The 21,901-nt window shown below is 42.6% G+C and overlaps 3 pseudogenes; all 3 read left to right on the top strand.

Moving 5' to 3' along the window:
* Positions 1-6,806: 6,806 nt before the first annotated feature.
* On the top strand, positions 6,807-7,642 carry LOC137013146 (C-C chemokine receptor type 8-like; annotated as a pseudogene).
* An 8,303-nt stretch (positions 7,643-15,945) lies between these two features.
* LOC137012227 (chemokine XC receptor 1-like) lies at positions 15,946-16,778 on the top strand (annotated as a pseudogene).
* A 1,911-nt stretch (positions 16,779-18,689) lies between these two features.
* LOC137012226 (chemokine XC receptor 1-like) lies at positions 18,690-19,479 on the top strand (annotated as a pseudogene).
* Positions 19,480-21,901: the final 2,422 nt, after the last annotated feature.

Genomic DNA, 21,901 nt, shown 5'->3' with positions numbered 1-21,901 from the left:
GTCCATTTAAAATGGCTGTCAGTCAAATGCATGTTAAGGCTGGAACACACCAAGCTGATGCAGACAAACTAGTGGCGACGAAAGCAGATTGAGGATTTGGCTTACGTTGGCAGCTTCTGTGTCCAAAGTTGGCCTGACACACAAAACCAACGCTAGACAGCCGACGGCCAAGTAGCACGTCAGTTCTGCGCCTGCGTGAGTTGAAATGCCTTTCCGAAACAGCAGGTGGCAGTATCTGAACAGCTAATCAGAATGATCAGATGGCCCGATGGATTGACGAGCTCCAATGCCGATTCAACATCAAAGCCACTGGAAGGCAAGCCTGCAACCTTTAGCCAAAAAAGCGTAACGGCTAATGCTAATGCTCCGCCCCCCGCAGTACCCTGGGAATGAGACCAGAGGCTGTTTTTTGAATGGAAGGCAATGGATGAGAGGCTTCACTATGCTGATTAAACAGCTTTTGTGGGGAAATAGCTTATTATTTAATTAATCGACAGCCTAATTTTGACACAATACAATACTTTTGTTGGAAACTATATATATATATTAGCTTGATAAAAATGTATTTTTTTAAGAGAAGGCAGACTAGGGAATGTTGCGACTGACGTTACTGCCATTACACGATAGGCTGAGAGGTGCCACACGTGATTAAGTTACGTTACGTTTTCTCCAATGGTAAGAGATACAGACCCTCTTATCTCCCCATTATATACAATCTCTATCAACATTTCGAATCGGCCGAAAAAAAGCAGACAAGAACCAACTTCAGCTGACGGTGCGGAACACACGGAGAAAACTTAGTTGGCCGACGAACAAAAACTGCCAGAAGGCAGACCGTCGGCTTGGTGTGTTCCTGCCTTTAAACACAGTAAGCGTCTCTAATAGTCATAAAATAATCTTCTTCGTGACCTTTTTGCGATTTTTTTTTCTGATGAACTTGAGAGATTTTTTTAACATTTGTAATCTGTGGATGTAAGATTACACACAAATAAAAATAATAATGATGTGCACAGATCTGTAACATTACATATTACAAAATAAGAATTGTTAAGTTTAATTTCATGGTGACTTCAGTGTTGTTTTTGGTTGCCACCATCATTGCGATTTGTGCATTAAAATATAGAGTCTATATTCGTCCATATAAAACTAATTTGGGCATGATTAATAGAATTGGTCTTTACTGTTTTTAGTAAACTCTTTGAATATTTGTTTTTCCACTGGGTCTTCTCAGTAAGTATGGTTTATAGGTGACCATCTATATCGCGTGTAGGATGGGCTGGTCTTGACGACGACCCAGTGTCACCTTTCCTTTATGGAGGCTTTCCACTGAGATTGTTGTATTCAACTTGACACCCTATCATAACAGATGATTAAAGAGTTTATCTCTTTGCATATTTGGTGTTGATTGAGTGGCAGGTGTGCTGGCCAGTGTCAGACATATAGATAAATTCTGATCTGTGTTGAGCGTTACCTGGCAGTGGTTCATCCTGTAACCTTTCTGAAGTTCAAACCTCTCAGATATAGAGTGATCTGCTGCACTGTGACCTGGATAAAGATTCTTGGCTCTTGTTTTGTGTGCATATTTACTTTCATTAAATCATTCTTTACAATGAGAGAGAGGAGGAAAACCACATAAAGAGAAGAGCCTTTTATTTGTTCAGCCATTTCTTTACCTGCGGCGGGCTGTTTTTTTATTTGTATTTTTTTTTTTTTTTGTATTATTTTTTTTTAATTACTTGATTTTTTTTTACTTTTATTTTTTTTTAACTTTTGAGACAGCAGTGGTGTTGGGATAGAGACTGATTGGGGATGGTATAAAACATATTTTGAACAAGTATGTTTACTAAAATACATGTATGTTCTGTACAAAATTTTAACTGATGTCCCTGTTTTAGTGTTACAAACTACTTCATGCTGCTCTTCTCGGTTACAGACAAACATTAATTTACACTGTAACACAGTTCACGTTCGTGTATGGGAAGGAAGAGGACAGGGATGGCAAACAACTGCTGACTGAGTTTTTATTGAAACGAATGTTCAACAGAAAGGCCGTGTAACGCACAATAACAGAAACACAAATAATCCACAAAGGGCTTCACTCCAGGTTCGGTAAACACAATCCACAAAGGGCTTCACTCCAAATAACTCGCTGGTTCTCAGTCAGCAGTTCCCCTCTCTCTCCCACACTCCTGCTTCTCACGGTGTCTTATCCTGTTTCTGCGCCAATCACTAGAACGAGAAACAGGTGTTCGTGATTTGCATCCAACCCACTCACTTACCAAGCGTCTCCCGCTATTCTCTCCGGTTGCAGACCTCGCTGAAACACTCCACCCTCGCCACATACCCCCACCGCCCGACTCAGGCCGGGGAGCTGTCTGGCCTGCAGACCACAGCCATCCGAACACCCGGCCTGTGGACCACCTTGAACTTAAAAGTCTGTAGAGCCATATACCAACGAGTGATCCGCGCGTTGGTATCCTTCATGCGGTGGAGCCACTGCAGGGGAGTGTGGTCCGAACAGAGAGTGAATTCCCGTCCCAGGAGATAATAGCGGAGGGTGAGGATGGCCCACCTAATAGCCAAACACTCTTTTTCCACGGTGCTGTACTTAGCTTTTCTCTTAGAGAGCTTACGGCTAATGTACAGCACCGGCCGCTCATCACCCTCTATCTCCTGGGACAGGACAGCACCCAGCCCCCTGTCTGACGCATCAGTCTGCAACAGAAACGGGAGAGAAAAGTCAGGAGAGTGAAGCAATGGCCTGCCACATAGAGCAGCCTTCACCTGGGTAAAGGCCTGCTGGCACAGCTCCGTCCACTGGACCGTATCTGGTGCATCCTTTTTAGTTAGATCAGTGGAAGCCCAGATACCTTACCTCCACGCGCCCAATTGCACAATTCTTCGGGTTGGCCGTGAGCCCAGCCCCTCTCAGCGATCTCAGGATGGCCCTTAAATGCTGCATATGCCGCTGCAGGTCATTACTATAGATAATATCATCTAGATAGGCAGCCGCATATGCACCATGGGGCCGCAGAAGGTAGCCAGTGCCCCAAACAGCCCGAACGGAAGAGTAACGAATTGGTGTCGTGAAACGGCGTCTTTTCTTTGGATAATGGTGACAAGGGGATCTGCCAATATCGTTTTGTTAAGTCCAGTGTCGAATAAAATCGAGCCACACCTAGCCGGTCAAGCAATTCGTCTGCCCATGGCATTGGATATGCGTCGAATTTCGACACTGCATTCACCCTGCGATAGTCCACGCAGAAACGAACAGAGCCGTCTGTTTTGGGAAACAAAACTATCGGGCTCGCCCAGTTACTGCTGGACTCTTCTATTACTCCCATCTTAAGCATTGCCTCTAATTCGTTCTGAACTACCTTTTTTTTGTGCTCAGGTAATCTATACGGCCGGCTGCGAATAACCACGCCCGGCTCCGTCTCAATATGGTGCTGAATGAGGTTGGTACGGCCCGGCAGGGGAGAGAACACGTCTGCAATTTCTGCCTGCAGTTTAGAGGAGAGGTGATCTCCTCCTGGGGTCAGAGCGAGGGATTGAGTTTTTACATTCGCCTCTGGCCCGAGATCATCCTCCCCGCTAATCACTGTCGCCAGCATCACTGATTCTGCCTCATTCCATTTTTTAAGGAGATTGAGGTGATAAATTTGACGTGCCCCCGTCCCTTTGGAGGCTTGCGGGACCTCTCACACTTCGCGCAACGTGCGTGACATAAACGCCGTGCCTTGATCAGTGAGGATTTCTTTTGGAATCCCCACTCGGGAGATTAGGCGAAACAGTGCATCCGCAACACTCTTAGCGGAAATGTTGCGGAGAGCCACTGCTTCAGGATATCGCGTTGCATAATCAACAATGATCAATGCAAAGCGATGTCCCCGTGCTCACCGTTCCAATGGCCCGATGAGGTCCATACCAATTCTTTCGAAGGGGACCTGCATTAATGGGAGTGGGCGCAATGGCGCTTTTGGGGTGGCCGGTGGGTTTACCAACTGACATTCACGACAAGACGCGCACCACCACCACGTTCTCATGAATGCCCGGCCAGAAAAATCGGGTCATGAGACGATTTAGTGTCGCTGCCTGTCCTAAATGCCCCGCCATCGGATTAGAATGAGCTGCGTGGAAAAGCATTTCCCTGCGGCTCTTTGGAACTAATAACTGGGTGGTATCCTCTTTTGTCTGAGTGTCTTGGGTCACTCGGTACAACCTATCTTTTATAATCGCAAAATACGGATAAGCAAGCGGACGTCCAGGCTGGAGAGACTGATCATCAATCACATAGACCTTTTCAAACGCATGTTTTAGCGTCTCATCCTGAGACTGCTCCAGGGGAAAATCATCGCGCTCCGGAAGAATTAGTCTTCCGGCTTCACTCTGTTCCCCTGCAGCAGCGCTCCCCGGTCCCTGCTCAGTCTCTCCTACCTGCACCCGCTCCTGCTTACCCTGCATCCGAGCATAAACATCCCAATAATTGACTGAACACAGGCCAATTTGTTCCCAAAATTATCGGATGCTGGAGGTGCGGGTTAACTGCAACCTCCACACTATGCTTTTGTCCCCTGAATTTAATTATGACGGGCATTACAGGATATTTCACCACATCCCCGTGCACACACCAAACCCCAACCATGCGGCCTCTATCCAATGCCCCAGATGAAATCAGGCTTTGATGAACAGAGGTTTGGTTACAGCCGAGTCCCGAAAGCAGGGAGTCCCGCCCCCCTGGGTGGGGCTCTAGGTCCATAGAGCAGCGTGGTGGCCGCTCCGCCCTGGGGGCGGGGCGAAAGAGACCTGGGAAGAGGGAAAGGTCTAGAGAAAGGGGGACAAAAGAGAGGGAGAGAGAGAGACAGCTGGAAGGGGTTGGCACGCCACCATGTCGTCCTCCGCCAATTGGATGGCTGAGTCCAGCGATGTGGGGCGGTGGCACTGGACCCACTCGGCCGTCTTCTTTGGGAGCCGAGTGATGAACTGCTCCAGCACCACGCGATCGATGACCAGATCCACGTCGCCTCCCTCAGCCAGCAACCATTTGCGGCACGAGTCCCGGAGCTGTTGGGCCAACACGAAGCGTTGACGATGCTGTTCCGGGGTCCGGCCGACCCGCTGGATGATGGCCCGCCGTAGGTCGTCATACACCAGGAGGTTCTGGACTGGCAGCTGCTGTGCCGCCACCTGCGACTCTCCTGAGAGGAGCGGGACCAGCCTCATAGACTACTGGTCCCACGGCCATTCACTTGCTTCAGCGGATCTCTCAAAGAGCTCGAGAAAAACTTCTGGATCGTCCAGGGGGCCCATCTTATTTAGGGGCAGGTGGACAGGTACAGCTGGCTGCCCGCTGGGCTCCCGCGAAACCTCCCGGTGAATCCAGCTCCGGAACGCCTCGTGGTCCTCCTGCTGGGTCTGGAGGATGGTTTGCCAGCACCGTTCCTGGTCTTTGCGCAGATCCAACAGGGCCTGGTGTTGTTCTTGGTGCAGGACCGCGAGGGACGCGATGACGTCCGCAAATGGTGGGGAGGACGATTTTTTGCATGTTTGCATGGCGGCGTACTCCCGTCTTCCTTCCCGGGTTTCGGCACCAGTGTAACACAGTTCACGTTCGTGTATGGGAAGGAAGAGGACAGGGACGGCGAACAACTGCTGACTGAGTTTTTATTGAAACGAATGTTCAACAGAAAGGCCGTGCAATAACAGCAACACAAATAATCCACAAGGGCTTCACTCCAGGTTCGGTAAACACAATCCACAAAGGGCTTCACTCCAAGTAACTCGCTGGGTCTCAGTCAGCAGTTCCCCTCTCTCTCACACACTCCTGCTTCTCACGGCGTCTTATTCTGTCTTATTCAACCCACTCACTTACCAAGCGTCTCCCGCTATTCTCTCCGGTTGCAAACCTCGCTGAACCACTCCCCCCTCGCCACATACACCATAAGCATAAGTTTGAAATTCAAAACATCTTCAAATTCCATAAAATGAAAGTTAGAGATATAATTTAAAATCATGAGTTGCAGACATTAAAGGAAACAATTCTAATCATGTGGAAAGAACTTTTAAGTCAGTCAAAGATCATTAATTCAACAGATTAAATCAGACACATAGAGCATTTTTTATATTTTTATTTTGTGTCCATAATTGGCGTAAACACACTTTAACTGCACGTCTAGCAGCATTTTTTAGTTTTCACTTCTTTCAAAGTTTTCACATATTTCAGCTGCCATGTTGGTGAGTTTATGTATATATATATATATATATATATATATATATATATATATATATATATATATATATATATATGTGTGTGTGTGTGTGTGTGTTTCGTGAAGTCAGCAATGAGATGTCTGGGCTTTCACTGTTCAGGTGACAAACTCCTTTATTTATTTACATTTCTTGTTTTTTACCTCATCAATACTGCAACAATGTCACTTTGTTGATTTGGCACTGTACAGGGCAAATTTAACCCATTAAAGCTATTAAGTAAATGAGTTTGAGCTCTTTTTGACAGAAGTAGCCGTTTAAATGAAACCCATTCATGGCAAATATGATATTTTGCACTTGAAAGTATATGAACTTAAATTCTACTGAATATAGATCCATATTTTGCAGTCATTTAATAAGTATGCACTCTGGTTATTTGGGTTTAAATTGGAAATGTTGTAGAATTGCAGACTGGATTGTTTGTTCATCAAACATTTATTGATTAAAACTATACCTGGTTCACACTTCTCTCTTTTTAGATCATGGTTACATTACCACATTTTGTGAGCTGCTGAACTGAGAAGACAAAAACAGAGGAGATGAATAACTTCACCACGCCTGAAACATCTACAAACTCCACAACTCAGTCCTTCGGGCTAATGGACTTTCTGGAAGTCTGTGTGTTCAGCATCAATTTGATTTTTAGTCTTCCTACACACTCCTATATTATATGGCTCATCACCACAGGAACAGGAAGCGGAGTTGCATCAGAGTTCTTCAACCTTAATCTCTCTGTTTGTGAGCTTGGTATCTGTCTGAATATTTTGGTCTTTATACTATCAAGGTGGATTTCAATTCTTGAGATATTAGATTTGTTTTTAATAGGACTTGCATTCACTTGTCGTCCTCTGTTTCAGTGTCTGATGTGTGTTGAGCGTTACCTGGCAGTGGTTCATCCTGTAACCTTTCTGAAGTACAAACCTCTCAGATATAGAGTGATCTGCTGCACTGCTATTTGGTTTATTAGTCTCGGCTCCTGTATTGTCTGCATGTATAATTTAGCCTCAAAAAATCTGAATGCACATGTATGGTTCTTGACCATGCAGATTACACTGGTCATCTCCAGCCAGTTGTTTTGTCTTGTAGCTGTTCTCAGAGCTCTGAAGCAGTCAGGACCAGGAGAGAGAAGGAGAGAGAGAGAGAGGAGGAAAACCATATGAAGAGAAGAGCATTTCATCTAATTCTCATAACAACTGTGAACATGATTATCCTATATTTCCCATATTCAATCACAGGAATCTCTGTCATTCTGACAACACTCAGTAATCCAACAGTTTGGTTTACTGCTTTGACTTGTTTTATTGTGGCTGGTTTTGTTCAGCCTGGTCTTTATCTGCACCGTGCTGGAAAACTCTCCTGCTTCTGTTCTTCATAAAATCTTGTAATATTTTACCTACTTAAGTTACTAAATCTACATATTGTTACTGGGTAAATATCTTACTGTGTATGCAATTTTTTTTTCAGTTGTCCTCTAGAATTAATAAAAATTAAGAAATGGCAACACTGTATCAACATGCTAACATGTAAGAGCCTGATAATCATTGTGATTCCTCTGTAATAATACTTGAGTTTTGCATTAAAAGCTCTGTCTAAATGTACCTTGTCATGATGTTTTGCCTCTATCATTCAGTTTTTATTTAGAGAGTGATGCAACACCACAAACGGATTTTTAGTTGTACTTTTGATAAGTCTGTCTATTTATATGAAAGTTAAGTTTATGAGTGTTCTTGTCAGATATGGTTGATATAAATGGTTGCTACTAGTCTGATTTTTTTTTTTTTTTTCTTCTTCAGTAAAATAAATGAAGCATATATACTGTAGCCTATCCAGTGACAGGTAACTTTATGAAAATGCACTAATAATTTAAACTAATGGATACTGGTAAAATTAGAAAAATTTAACATTAAGCTTTCAGGTTAATATGCATGTTTGTGTTGTGGTCATAATATAAATGGCCATTATGGCCATTTTATCACATAGTTTAAAAGTAAATAAAAAGTGTGACAAAATGCAATAGTGAATATTTGTTCAGGGTAATGTAAAAAAAATAATAATAAATGAACTATAAATTAAATTAAATATTTAAACATAAAATACACACACACACACACACACACACACACACACACACACACACACACACACACACACACACATATATATTTTATATATATATATATATATATATAAACATGAGCAATAACAGTATCTTTAGGTTAATGTCCATATTATTCACTCATACTTTTATTCTGTGGGACTTGTTGTATCTGTATGTCAGCAGCGTTTGAAATCACTGCCCATAATTGTTTTGTTGTTTTGTTGCCCATAAAAGTTTTGTCCCAAAAAATTTCACACAAATAATAAAATAATAATAATGTACACAGATCTGTAACATTCAATAAAAATAGGAATTGTTCTTTTTAATTTCATGGTGACTTCAATGTTGTTTTTGGTTGCTACAGTCATTGTGATTTGTGCATTGAAAGAAGAAGTCTATGCTTGTCTATATAAAACTATTTAACATTTCATGGGCATGAATGGTCTTTACTGTTTTAAATAAACACTTTGGATATTTGTTTTTCCATGAGGCCTTCTCAGTAAGTGGTTTACTAGGTGAAGGATGGGTTTTGTTGACGACCCAGTGTCACCTTTCCCTTATGGAGGCTTTCCACTGAGATTGTTGTATTAAACTTGACATCCTATCATAACAGATGATTAAAGAGTTTATCTCTTTGCATATTTTGCATATTTGGTGTTGACTGAGTGGCAGGTGTGCTGGCCAGTGTCAGAAATATAGATAAATTCTGATCTGTGTTGAGCGTTACCTGGCAGTGGTTCATCCTGTAACCACCTTTAAAGTCAAATCAATTTGGTAAAGTTTTAAAATGTATCAATAAAATATCCCAACTTTTCAGTCTGTTTTTTTTCTTTCAATCATTTTATAATTTAAATAATTATAAAATGAAAGAATTTCCTCCTTCTGTTCCTCAAAAAGTTTGTAGTACTAGGTTAAGTTACTGAATCGTGTGCAAAGTATTGATAACTTTCAATAATGTCTGAGAAAGTAGAAATGCAACACAGGTATGTGTACATTTCTGATGATTGTGATTCCAGTGCATTTGTGTCACAATAAATAGTATGTGTAAATGTACCTTGTCATGGGATACATCTCATACATGTCATAAAGACTTCATTTTCAGATGTATAAAAACTTAATTTCAGTGTACTCAATCTTTATAAGTTAGTAGTACTGTTCGGGATTACAGTGTGGAGCTTAGGTCAGCAGAGGCCTCAGTAAAATTACTCTCTAAAATGAGAGGAGGCCGAACACACTCAACCTAAATAACAATCGTTCAAGATGGGGGCTCAGATGTGCAGAGGCCTAGGCAGAATGACACTCAACCTAAAAGACTCAATGTGGGGGGCCCTGATGATTTGATAACAAATTCAACTGTATAGATACACAAAATACATTAATGAAAGTTGTTCTTCAAAGTTCTTTAATTATGATTTCAGTTTAATAATAATAATAATAATAATTTTTGTTGTGTTTGGAAAAAAGGTGCACAAATTGATGTGATTTTTGTAAAGCAAAAAAAAAAAAAAAAGAGCTACAATTGTTTTGTCTTAAAGTTTTGGTTGGCTGTATGAACTACTGTGAAAACATATACGAATTATATGCACAGTGTTTTGAGAAAATTATGCATGTGATTTGCAATTTGCATGAAATAAAAGAAAATTTAAAAACCTGTTTAGGACAATGACGTTTTCAGATCACTGTGTTAACGGTTTTGAAAACAATGACCTGAGTTTGGAGAAATGTATCAAATCGATTGAGAAAAACTGTAATGACATTGTCTAGACAAAGCCCAAGCATGCAGAGATCTCAACCAAATGATCCTCAGATCTGAGAGAGGCCAAACCGTACTAAACACAGCTCACCACAGTGGCCCAGAGAGGGCCGACACACTTAATGACAGTGTCTAGAGTTCAAGCATGCAGAGGTCTCAACCGAGTGATCCTCAGATCGGGATGAGGCAAAACCACACTAAATGCTAAAAGACAGCTCACCACAGTGGCCCACAGAGGGCCTACGCACTTAGTTTAACTGTCTAGATGGAGCTACCCAGACATCAACATAGTGTGGCCCAGATCCGGCCCACATCACGCGGACCAGATATCTGGGCCGTCACTATGTTGCTATCAGGGTAAGATGAGCTGAAGCCTAACTTTTGTTTAGCTTTTTAGCAAGAGGAGGCCCAGCATGCTCAATCTCAGCCACCAACCTTTACTACTCAACTTAAAAGCTTATAATTCTTCAGAATTACACAAATAAATCAAATAGCAGTAACAGAGCTAGCAAAAAGAGATTAATCAATATTCCTGTTTGACTCCTGCCGGGCTCTGCCTACAACTCGATCGCATCTACCTTAAAGGGTTAGTTCATCCAAAAATGAAAATTCTGTCATTTATTACTCACCCTCATGCCGTTCCACACCCATAAGACCTTCATTAAACTTCGGAACACAAATTAAGATATTTTAGTTCAAATCCGATGGCTCCGTGAGGCCTTCATAGGGAGTAATGTCACTTCCTCTGTCAAGATCCATAAAGGTACTAAAAACACATCCAAATCAGTTCATGTGAGTACAGTGGTTTAATATTAATATTATAAAGCAACAAGAATATTTTTGGTGCACCAAAAAAACAAAATAACGACTTATTTAGTGATGACCGATTTCAAAACACTGCTTCAGAAAGCATCGAAGCGTTATGAATCAGTGTATCGAATCATGAATCGGATCGTGGTTCAAACCTGCCAAACGGCTGAAGTCACGTGACTTTGGCGCTCCGAACTGCAGATTCGACACACAGATTCACTGTGCTCCAATGCTTCCTGAAGCATTGTTTTGAAATCGGCCATCACTAAATAAGTCGTTACTTTGTTTTTTTTTGGAGCATCAAAAATATTCTCGTTGCTTTATAATATTAATATTAAACGACTGTACGCACATGAACTGATTTAGATGTGTTTTTAGTACCTTTATGGATCTTGACAGAGGAAGTGACATTACTCCCTATGAAGGCCTCACGGAGCCATCGGATTTGAACTAAAATATCTTAATTTGTGTTCCGAAGATTAATGAAGGTCTTACGGGTGTGGAATGGCATGAGGGTGAGTAATAAATGACAACATTTTCATTTTTGGGTGAACTAATACTTTAATAGCGGCCGCGGGACTTGAGACACAGAGAGTAGGAGCTTAACTACCTCAAGAGAGAGTAAGCCTGGGTGGAACAAAAACAAAGCGATCACATCACACAACGCACATTTGACTCCTTCGGGAGTGAATTGAGCTAAATACAAATGCCAGAATCATGCAAGAAAAGCAATGAATGCATCGCTGTGTGTACCTTCAGCCCCCTTCAGAGCCGAACACGCTCGTGCAAATGCTAACTACTATCCCTCAGGAGAGAACAGAAAAGACCAAGCTCCTTACCTGTCTCTATAGATAGTTATACGAATGCATCCTATTCAGCACATTCCAGCATCTTTGATGAGTCGAAAGTATTCCACCCAACCACACGTCCCACATCCATAGGAACACGGACGACGCGAACTGAGCATTCATTTAGAAATCCTCACAATGCACACATTCAGCTCTCTCGAGAACTAAACGTGCATGCTCCTCACTCATGCACAAAGCAGATGCTTCCTGCAAACACTTGGCAGAGTATTTGTCCATGATAATTGCGTTCGCACGTATGCAGACATACGTCTCCTGAAGACAAAATAAACTGTTGACGTGTACTACAGGTCGCACATGTAGCCACAAGGATGTCGTTTCTTGGGACCCAGGAGTGTTCCTCGGGGCCGTATCCTTCCCAGTCGACTAAGTATTCCAGCTGACCACCACGACGCCGGGAGTCCAAGATCTCATGAACCTCATATGCCACGTCGTCCTCCAGGATGAGTGGAATGGGGGGTTCGGCGGGATCCACGTCAGGTCCTGTGGAGAGAGCAGAAGGGTAGTGAGGTTTAAGGAGTGAGACGTGGAAAGTGGAGTGAATACGCTACCCTTGTGGCAGCTGGAGTTGGTAAGTGACTGGGTTGACCTGCTTGATGATGGGAAATGGGCCAATGAACCTGGGACTCAGCTTTCTGCAGGGCAGACACAGTCTGATGTCCCGGGTGGACAGCCAAACCTTCTGACCGGGCTGGAAGACTGGAGTGTTGGAACGGTGAAGGTCAGCTGTCATTCTGCGTCTGCGCAGGGCTCGTTGCAGCTGATGGTGCGCTGAGTCCCAGACCCTCTCGCTCTCTCGGAACCAGTAATCCACTGCCGGAATGTTAGAGGGTTCCCCGGTCCAGGGGAACAGTGGGGGTTGGTAGCCGAGTACGCACTGAAATGGTGTGAGTCCTGTAGTCGACTGCCGGAGAGAGTTCTGGGCATACTTGGCCCAACCCAGGAACTGGTTCCAAGAGTCCTGGTGGTCATGACAGAAAGTACGGAGGAAGCGGCCGATCTCCTGGACCTTCCTTACGTCTGCCCGTTCGACTGCGGATGGTATCCCAAAGTTAGGCTGAAGGCCACACCTAGGAGGGAATGGAATGCCTTCCACACTCTGGAAATGAACTGGGGTCCTCTGTCTGATACTATGTCCTCTGGTATTCCGAAATACCTGAACACATTTCATTGACCCCTGGGTGACTAGTGCCTAGTGACGTGTGAGTGGAGTGGATGGTTTGAGTGCGTCGTGTCCGGGTGATGTAGAGCAAGCCGGGTGGACAGCCCGGCGGAGGATTTGTGGAGGCATTGGAGGAGGGAATGGTCTCCTCTGACCAAGTGATGGGGCTTACAATGAGTGAGCTCGGGATGATAGGCTCTGGTTCTTCTATCTTTTCTTCTGGAGCATGGAGACGGGAGAGAGCATCGGCTTTTATGTTCTTTGAGCCTGGACGATAGGAGATGGTGTAGTTGAATCGGGAGAAGAACATGGCCCAACGGGCTTGTCTTGGATTTAATCTTTTTGCAGAATGAAGATACTCCAGGTTTTTGTGGTCGGTTAGCACCAGGAATGCATGTTTGGCTCCCTCCAGCCAATGCCTCCACTCTTCCAAGGCAAGCTTTACAGCTAGGAGTTCCCTGTCACCGATGGAGTAGTTGACTTCCACCGGGCTGAGCTTGCGGGAGAAGAAGGCGCATGGATGGAGTCTACTTGGCGTCCCCTGCTGCTGCGACAACACCGCTCCCACTCCAGTGGTAGAGGCGTCTACCTCTTCGATGAAGGGTTGTTCTGGATCGGGATGAATGAACAAGGGAGCGGTGGTGAAGGCTTCTTTGAGGCGGTTGAATGCGTTGGTGGCTGCTGGGTTCCAGGACAGAGACTTAGGTTTGTTACGGAGAAGGCTGGTGAGTGGATGGGTGATGGAGCTGTAGTCTTTGATGAATCGACGGTAGAAATTAGAGAATCCAAGGAAGCGTTGCAGTTCTTTGATGGTAGTGGGTTCTGGCCAGTTGGTGATGGATTCCACCTTCCTCTCGTCCATCCGGATGCCACTGTGGTCAATGATGTATCCGAGGAATGAGATGGTGGGTTGATGGAATGAATACTTTTCTGCTTTGAGGAATAGATGGAACTGGCGTAGATGGGTGAGGACCTCTGCAACGTGTCGTCGATGTTCGGCCTGGCTCCGGGAGTAGATGACTATATCGGTGTGGAGGCAGCTTGGAAGCCCTCTGCGGGCAGAAGACATCGCTGAAGGGGGCGTAACACTTGGGGATGTCGATGGAGCATTGTTCAACTGGACTCTCGATGGAAGTTGCACAGAGGGAGAGATCAGAAGATGGAGAAGATGGCACAGGAAGTTCAGTTAGGCAGCGAGAGAAACAGGTGTCGCCCCACTTCAGGATTTCGCCCGTCTTCCAGGAGATGGTCGGGTTGTGCTGCTCCAACCAGGGGTGCCCTAGAACCACGTCAGCGGTGGAATCCTCCAGAACCAGCAGATGTAATTCTTCTTGATGAAGTAGACCGACTTCAAGCTTGAGGGGTCCTGCCACTGTACGAACACTCTTGCGGCTGAGAGGCTTGCCTGTTATGGAGTTGATCTGGTAGATCGGCGGAGAGGTCTTGAGACGTAGCTGCCAGCAGAGTGTGCCGGAGACGAAGTTGCCGGCTGACCCTGAGTCGAGGAGAACAACCACTGTAAGGGAGATATCAGTGGCAGTAAGATTGACGACAGTGGTGAGTGGTTTCATCTTATGAGTAGAAGGAATGATGGCACTCACCATGGGTCGAGGAGGTCGTGTGGGGCACGCCGCAATCACATGCCCATGAGCGCCACAGTACAAACATAAGTTCAGGGTCAGCCGACTGCGGCGCTCAGTGGGAGACAAACAGGAGTTTTCTACTTCCATTGATTCGTTGGCTGGTTCTGGGGAGCTGACAGGTTCGGATCAGCAGAGGAGCATGTTGAGAAAAGACGGGTCCTGGTGCTCTTGGAGGCACGCCTGCATGCGAGTGCCACAACGAATGGAGAGCTGGATGAACTTCTTAAGGCCGATGGAGTCCTCGCATGTAGCGAGATGCAGCCGTACCCGAGGTTCCAATCCTTAATGATATGTAGTGATGAAAGCTTGTTCGTTCCATCCGCTAACTGCAGCAAGCGTTCTGAATTGCAAAGCATAATCATAAATAGACACTGATCCTTGTTTTAAATTGTAGGGTTTCTCACCAGCCCACAAATCTGTAATCGGTTTTCCGAACACCTCCTGGAAGTGGGAAATAAACGCCAGATAGGACTGTGTTATGGCACCATGTTGTGACATAGCAATGACTGTATCTTTGTAGATAGGTTAATGTCCATATTATTCGCTCATACTTTTATTCTGTGGGACTTTTTGTGTCTGTATGTCAGCAGCATTTGAAATCACTGCCCGTAATTATTCTCGAGAAAAAAAAAGTTTTGTCTCTTTAAAATGGTTGTCAGTCAAACATGTGTTAAACACAGTAAGCATCTCAAATAGTTGCAAAATAATGTTCTTGACTTATTTTTTAATTTTTTTTTTTTTAAACGTGTAATCTGTGGATGTCAGAAAACAAGGGCACACAAATTAAAAACAAAAGCAAAAATACAAATGTCACCTTTCCCTTATGGAGGCTTTCCACTGAGATTTAATTTCAAACCTCACTGAATTTATGTTTGCTTCACCACATTTAAAATTAGTCAAATGAATGTCAATAAAATAACCCAACTTTTCAGTCTGCTTTTCTACTACTTATTTCAATCATTTTATAATTTAAATATTTGCATATCTGGTGTTTCATATGACATGCAGCAGATGAAGTTGTACACATCTATTCTTCTGACAGCAGTGAAGTCAGTCTGTAAAACACAGCACAGAGATTTACACACATCCAGAGAGACTGGACATTCACTCTTCATGTGATAAACTCCTGTTTTAATAAATAAATAAATAAATATGTCTTAGCTGTTGTTTAGATGTTTAATCTCTGGTTATTTGAGTTTAAATTGGAAACTTTCTTGAACTACATACATACATTCCATGGTTCATTTATGCCTCTCTTTTTTCCCATATAGACCACAGTAAAAAAAAAAAAAAAAAAAAAAATATCTTTTGTGGGTTACTGAACTGAGAAAGCAAATACAGAGGAGATGAATAACTCTACAGTGAACTTCACCACACCTGAAACATCTACAAACTCCACAATGCATTCAATTGGGCTAATGGACAGTCTGGAAATCTGTGTGTACAGCATCAATTTGTTTTTTAGTCTTCCTGCACACTCCTATATTTTATGGTTCATCATCACAGGGACAGGAAGTGGAGTTGCATCAGAGTTCTTCAACCTCAATCTCTCTGTTTGCGAGCTTGGTATCTGTCTGAATAGTTTGGTCTTTGTAACATCAATGTGGTTTCAAGTCTCTCAAGATTTTAACTGTTTTTAGTAGGACTATCCTACACTGGTTGTCCTCTGTTTCAGTGTTTGAACTGTGTTGAGCGTTACCTGGCAGTGGTTCATCCTGTAACCTTTCTGAAGTTCAAACCTCTCAGATATAGAGTGATCTGCTGCACTGCAGCCTGGATAATTATTCTTGGCTCTTGTTTGGGTTGCATGTTCTATTTAGTTTCGCAAAACAGATATATACATACATGGCTCTCGTCGATACAGATGGTACTGGTCCTCTCCATTCAGTTGTTTTGTCTTGTGGCTGTTCTCAGAGCTCTGAAGCAGTCAGGACCAGGAGAGAGAAGAAGAAGAGAGAGAGAGGAGTTAAACCACATGAAGAGAAGAGCGTTTTATCTCATTCTGATAACTACTGTAAACTCGATTATCATATATGTCCCATTTACCAGAACAGCTTTATTTACCGTCCTGTCAGGAAAGAATTTTAGTAGTTTGACTTATTATTTCCGGGCTGGTTTTGTTCAGCCTGTTCTTTATGTGCGGCACACTGGAAAACTCTCCTGCCTCTGTGCTCCATAAAATCACTGCATACATTATTTCTTCAATTGTGCACTAGAATTATCATATTAACATTATGTCAAGAATTGTTTTTGATTGTGATTCCTGTGTACATTTATTTATGACTGTATGTATTTATGAATGTCTGTGCTGCACTGAAAAGCCTGTATGCACATTTTTGTGATATATACTGCATCAAAAGCAGCTTCTATGCTATTTGTTCTGTGCTGGCTGTTATGTTGTTGCTATTATTTTGAGTTTCCAATAAAACACTTCATCATTAATTTAAAAAAAGCCAATTATTGCATTTAACCTGACATATTATTTTTACTGCCATCATTTTTAAATACTTGGTGGTCTAAAAATTTGCATATCAGGTGTTCATTGAATGACAACTGTGTGCTGGCCAGTGTCCAAAAATATCTATGAACAAATTTACCTTTTTCTAATAAACCGTGAAGTTCATAGTTTGTGAAAGTTCAAATGTTGAGATTGTTGTAGAGAATAAAGGTTTTGCATGAAACATCTTTAGGTCTCTTTAGGTCTTCAATTCAAATTTATTTAAACTGTGTATTCTCTTCGGTTGGCATTTGGTAAAAACATAAAAATGTAAAGGATATTTCACGATGGCTTTAAATAGGTTAATTCTTGGATAACTTGTTCAATGAATTTACCAAATAATTTGTGGTTACGCCACTCAGGATCACGTTTTAAATGGTAAAAATTATACTTCCTCGAAATGAGTGCATGCAACTTTCGGTAACTGTATACATAGCTATGTCAGTAACAGCCTCATAGAACAGTAAGAGTTGGGTTGCTTTGGGAATCATCTCCTTCCAGCATTAAATTAAAAATAAAAAATAAAAAATCCACTATTCGCCTATGCTATTGACGAAAAATCAGACTAAATGGTATGTGTGACCAAACAGTATTGCAGTGAGATGCGTAATACAATTTTATAAAGGTTTTAACAATATAAAACAACTATGGTTTAAACTAAAATAAAATCTTTGCCAGAAAAAATCACTATCTTAGGTGTTCTAAATAATTCCAAACATTATCATGAAATTTGTTTATATACTGTAAAAATGTAAAAAAGAATGAAACCACTCAAAGTCTTGTTTAGGTTCAAATATGTGAACCAACTTTCCTCAGACTGTTGTTCATTTTGTCCCACTTTTTGTGAATTAATGAATTTATTAATACACACACATAGCAATTTTCCCATGTGCTTCAACTCTTCACAGTCTGAAATAAATGATGGATACTTGCTGTTGTTATCTAGTAGTAATGCAGTAAGGGACAGTAATGCAGTGAGTTATGCAGTAAGGGACAATTATTTCAATTTTGTGCATAAATTGTGCCTTGGTGAACAATTTCAAACCCAATAAGTTATATATTTGAACCTTTAATTTGTTTACTTTGAATATTTGCATATCTGGTGTTTTATGTGATGTCTAAAGATGAAGTCTTGCACATATATTCTTATTACAGCTGTGAAGTCAGTCTACAAAACAGCAGAGAAGATATATAGAGAATATACTAGAGATCAAAACTCTAGAAAGACCAGAAACTCACTGTTCAGGTGATGAACTCTTTTTGATTCAATTTCTTGTTTTTACAGTTAATAGGAAGAAGCATTGCACTGTTGATTTGAATTTTAGGAAATATTAAATAAGTAAATAGAAATTAAGCTCTTTTTACTTAACTGAAAAGAAGAAATCACTTCAGGATAGAAACCGAAATTTGGCCAGTTAACTGAAGATATGAAATCACCTTAAGTACTACTGAATTTTATGTTGGTTTGCTCTGATTATTTCAGTTATAATTTAGTATTTAATTACCTGCACTTCTCTTTTCCCATTGATCACAGCTACATATTTTTTTTTTTTTTTTTTTTTTGTGAGCTGAAAGAAGACAAACACAGAGGAGATGAATAGCTCTGCACTGAACTTCACTAAACCTGAAACATCTACAAACTCCACAACTCAGTCCTTTGGGCTTGAGGAAATTCTGGAATTCTGTGTATACAGCATCAGTTTCCTGGTTGGTCTTCCTACTCATTCCTATATCATATGGCTTATCATCACAGGAGCAGGAAGTGGAGTTGCATCAGAGTTTTTCATCCTTAATCTCTCTGTTTCTGAGGAGTGGAGTTTAAACTATTTTTAGTAGGAATAATTACTACTGGCCGTCCTCTGTTTCAGTGTCTGATGTGTGTTGAGCGTTACCTGGCCGTGGTTCATCATGTAACCTTTCTGAAGTACAAACCTCTCAGATATAGAGTGATCTGTTCTGCTGCGGCCTGGATAATTATTCTTGGTTCCTGTTTGTGCTGCATGTATACTATAGACCCACACAACACTGTACAAATGTGGTTCTTGTCAGTGCAGTTTCTACTCTTCTTCTTCATCCAGTTGTTTTGTCTTGTGGCTGTTCTCAGAGCTCTGAAGCAGTCAGGACCAGGAGAGAAAGGGAGAGAGAGAGAGTAGAAGACAACCACAAGAAGAGAAGAGCATTTTATCTCATTCTAATAACTACTGTGACCATGGTTATCACATATATTCCATATAGTATTGGAGGATTTTTTACCATTGCCAGAACAAATCTTATTCCTGTATATTGGTTTCCTGGTTTGGTTTGTTATGTGCTGTCTGGTTTTGTTCAGCCTGTTCTTTATCTGCACCACACTAGAAAACTCTCCTGCCCCTGTCTCATATAACACCTGCTATTGTAATATATTATGGAATTAAGTTACTCAACTATACCATGAACTATGTTGTTGTTCTTTCATATATGCACTACATTATTTCACTGTGCAAATGCACCTTTTTATGGCATATATATACTACTTCAGATGTGGAGTTTTGCCACATTAACAGTTTTGTACATTAGCAATTACATTATTTACTGTTTATTCAGTGACTTATTACTGTATCTTTGATTGTTCTAGTCATGTTTATTCTGTTTATTCACATATACACATATAAGTGTTTAAGACATGAGTGGTTACCTACTTTTTCATAATGTGGATTGTCACAGAGATTACATCAAACTTGACATCCTGCCATTGCACAGATTTATATTGTTTGTTTTTCTTTGTTCACTAAAATAATGTTAATATCAGGCATTGAATGAGCACATACTGGCCAGTGACGGATATATAAAGAATGAATTTTTGAATCTACACTGATTTTATCTGTGCACATCATGCTTCAAAGATGATTACTGATTTTACATAATTTTGTGCATGAATGAAAATTATTTTAAAATGTAAACATTTTAAACATTTCAAGTTAACCTATTCTCTATAACAGTATGCTGTATTTTTGGTTCAAATGTTTAGTCAAGTAGCAGATAAGGCCGATAGCGTTAATGCTTGTTACAGCTTTAAAGCCAGTCTACAAAACGTCTCAGGTTACAGATGTAACCCTGGTTCCCTGAGTAGGGAACGAGACGCTGCGTGGTAACGCATTGGGAACCTTCTGCGTGATGTCGTCACTGAAGCACTCATGTATCTAGCCAATCGCGTAGCGAGACGTCAGAGACGGGTGACGTCACGGACCAGGAAGCTATAAAGCACACTCGAATGCAGAGCACGCCAGCTTCTAAGTAAGTCTGAAGCAAGCACTCGCAAGTGTGCAGGGGTACGGCAAGAGACGCAGCATCTCGTTCCCTACTCAGGGAACCAGGGTTACATCTGTAACCTGAGACGTTCCCTTTCGTGGGAACTATCGACGCTGCGTGGTAACGCATTGGGAACGCAATCCCAACTGAGCCGTAGCTCAAGCACTTGCCAAGGTTATCTTGACAGGACAGAGGACCCCGGAGTGGAGCCAACATCAAGGTTATAATATTTAATAAATGTGTGCTGGCATGACCATCCAGCTGCATCACATATATCACTCATGGAGACTCCCGACATCAGAGCTTTTAATGCCGCCATACCCCTGGTCGAATCGGCGCGAACATTCAAGGGAGAGGGCTGTCCGGCCGCTTCGCATGCAAGTGAGATGGCCTCGACCACCCACTTGCTCATTCTCTGTTTTGATGCTGGGCCCCCTTTTTTAGGGGACCCATAACAGACAAACAACTGATCTGACTTACGCCACAGGGCAGCTCTGTGGACATAAGTATCCAAAGCCCTTACTGGGCATAACAGATTCAACTTTTCCTGATCCGCAGATTCAAATAGAGGAGGATAGAAAGACTGAAGCACAATGGGGCCTGGGACATTGTTAGGGACCTTTGGGACATACCCTGGTCTAGGATACAGGAATGCCTTCACCATTCCTGGAGCAAATTCAAGGAAAGAGGGAGCGACAGAAAGTGCTTGTAAATCTCCTATCCGCTTCAGAGAAGTGATAGCCAATAAAAGAATCGTTTTCAGAGTGAGGAACCTCTCAGGAACCTCCTCTACTGGTTCAAAGGGAGCCTCAGCTAACCCTTGTAAGACCACAGCCAAGTCCCAGGTTGGCACCCTTGTGCGCACTGGAGGCCTCAACCTCAGTGTGCCACGGAGGAAGCGTGTGAGGAGGGGGTCTCGTCCTACCGAGATATTCCCCTCAAGAGGTGCATGATATGCTGAGATTGCTGCGACATAAACCTTTAGGGTTGAGTGAGATAGACCCTCCGAGAATTTTTCCTGGAGGAATTTTAGCACACAGCTAATGGAAGAAAGGACAGGGTCCATATTTAAATGTCTACACCAGGTAGAAAACAAATTCCATTTGTAAGCATACAACTTCCTCGTGGCGGGAGCTCTGGAGTTAAGAATGGTCTCCACAACCTCAGTTGGGAGGCCAGCATCTACGAGCCTGGCCCCCTCAGGGGCCAAGCCCATAGTTTCAGTCGTTCTGGGCGGGGATGTATGATCGTGCCGCCCGCTTGGGACAGGAGGTCCTGTCTGAGAGGAAGCTCCATCGGGGAGCCGTTGAGTAACGACACTAGGTCTGAGAACCATATCCTGGTTGGCCAGAATGGGGCTACCAGTATTAGATAGGCCCCTTCTCGGCGTACTTTTTCCAGAACTCCCAGGAGCAGGGCGATCGGGGGAAATGCGTACAGGTGCAGCCTCGGCCATGTCTGTACCATAGCATCCAGACCCAGAGGTGCTGGATGTGTTAGGGAGTACCAGAGCGGAC

Source organism: Chanodichthys erythropterus, chromosome 22 (assembly GCF_024489055.1).
Source record: "Chanodichthys erythropterus isolate Z2021 chromosome 22, ASM2448905v1, whole genome shotgun sequence".
In the NCBI taxonomy this organism is placed as follows: domain Eukaryota; kingdom Metazoa; phylum Chordata; class Actinopteri; order Cypriniformes; family Xenocyprididae; genus Chanodichthys; species Chanodichthys erythropterus.
This window is presented reverse-complemented; position numbering and strand designations above follow the sequence as displayed.